General features: G+C 37.0%; 1 pseudogene; it reads right to left on the bottom strand.

Annotated features, from left to right (window-relative positions):
* Window positions 1-636: 636 nt before the first annotated feature.
* On the bottom strand, window positions 637-1,135 carry LOC128579896 (60S ribosomal protein L12-like; annotated as a pseudogene).
* Window positions 1,136-2,213: the final 1,078 nt, after the last annotated feature.

Genomic DNA, 2,213 nt, shown 5'->3' with positions numbered 1-2,213 from the left:
TTTAATAGAAGAAGGAGGGATACTGGAGCCCAGGATGCAGAATCCTCTGAAAGGAGCCAAAGCTATGGCTGGGGCTATCTGGTGTGAAAGATGACTATGAAGGGAGGGGCCATCAGGTGGAAGTTAGACCTGGAAAACTGATGCAGCTTCTGTCAGAAGCAACATCGCAAGTGAAAAGTAAGTTAAGAAACATGTTTATTCATCTTCACCAAATTTCTCTCAGAATGTTTTACTGAATGAAGAAAAGTAGAGGTCAAAGCAAAAGGTATTCTAGAAGACATGGTCACCCCAAGTAAGAGAATAAAAGAGAAGAACTGGCATTTGATTTTAGAGTACACAGTTAACTTGCCCACTCTACAATCCATTCCACAGAAGGGCGACATCATCATTATTTTAACAATTAAATTTGATACTGACAGTATCCTATCAGAATGTTAATGGATCATCACTTTTGAAGTTATTATTTTTTCATGGCCTTGCATCATGTTTATTACTATTTTATGAGTTATATTTCAGCTTTGAACATATACCTTCTTTTTACATATTTTTCAACCTTATTATATGCTATTTATATATTTTTCCTTTTCTGGGGGGGATATCAAATGATCCTTTACTGAAACAGTTCCCTTGTACTTTTTAACTAGCTGGACGCTTCACAGCACCACTGTTGATGTCATCTGTTACGTCATGAAGGTGGAGGACATAGGCATTGCAGCCCACTGACTGGGCCATCCCCAGGGTCTCTTTAATGGTTTCAGAGAGTTCTCTAGCTAAAGATTGGTGTCACATCTGTCTGGCAATGTTGATAATCTCATGGTAAGTGATATTTCGTTCATGTTTAATGTTTTTCTGTTTCTTTCTGTCTCTGGGTGGTTCCTTGATTGCTTTGATGATGAGGGCAGAGGCAGAAGGTACCACTTCAATCTGGACCTCTATTTTCTGGATAGTCAGTTTCACTGTAATCCTCAGACCTTTCTAGTCACAAAGTTGCCTTGGTGATGTCATCACCAACCTTTTTTGGAGACAAACCCAAGAGGCTGAGTTTGGGGGCCAGGGCAAACATGGCACCTACTTTGCCATCGGTAAACCTCAGGTACATGACTTTAATCTTATTGGAGTCGAACTTAGGTAACATGGTGGAGGTGGCTCATGTCAGATGAACCTGGATTCAGGATGACTGAAGAAAGTTGCACCTGGCCTCCTCTGACCAAGAAGTTGAAAGCTGCTATTTACATTTTCATGTAAACAAAATTCTTAAGACAAAAGACTCTAAATTGAAATCTCATATTAAGTAATTCAACCCCTATTTTTATTCCATAAGTCAATGCAGCCATCGCATAAAAATACAGGGGCATTTGTAAAAAGAAAAACAAACAAAACCTCCATCCTGTGAGTTATCATATTGTATGGTCAATCTGTCCTACAGTGATTTATTTTCCTTATGGGGCAGTAATTGTGGCTTTTATATCGCTATATCTCCAGTAACTAAAAGAATGTCTCACATATGTTGGAAGCTCAATAAGTTTATGTGAGAATGATTAAATAACAAAGTCAAAAATGAATGCTGAATGTCTTAACAGGACTCTTTTCAAAATATCATAATTTTAATGCTTTTATTTTTTGTTTTTATTAAATCATAACTGTGTACAATGATGAATTTATGGGGTTCAGTGTACTGATTTGATATACAATTGAAATGCTTACATTGAACTGATTAACACATCCATCACAATTATATTCTTTTCTGAATATTTTTTTGAAATGTACCATTGCATCATTCACATTAGATGAGGTCCCCCCAAATACCCTCCCTCCTCCTTTCTCCACCCTCCCCTTCCCTCTCTCTCCTCTTCTCTTCTGCTTTCTAGACTATTGTTTTACCATTTGTATGAATTTGTAGATGATTATACATTGATTTCATAGTAGTATTGAGTACATTGGATTTTTTTTTCCATTATTAAGATACTTTACTAAGAAGAATATGTTCCAGCTCCATCCAGTAAAACATAAAAGATGTGAAGTCTCCATCATTTTATGGCTGCATAGTATTTCATGGTGTTCATATACCACAATTTGTTAATCCATTTATGGGTTGATGGGCACTTGGGCTGTTTCCATGTCTTGGCAATTATGAATTGGGCTTCAATAAATGTCTAGTGAAAATTTATGGAACAGAATGGAGAACCAAGAGATGGACCCAGCTACTTATCCTC

This window comes from Nycticebus coucang, chromosome 2 (genome assembly GCF_027406575.1).
Source record: "Nycticebus coucang isolate mNycCou1 chromosome 2, mNycCou1.pri, whole genome shotgun sequence".
Lineage (NCBI taxonomy): Eukaryota > Metazoa > Chordata > Mammalia > Primates > Lorisidae > Nycticebus > Nycticebus coucang.
Note: the sequence above shows the minus strand (reverse complement) of the source record. Positions and strands in the feature narration are given on the sequence as shown.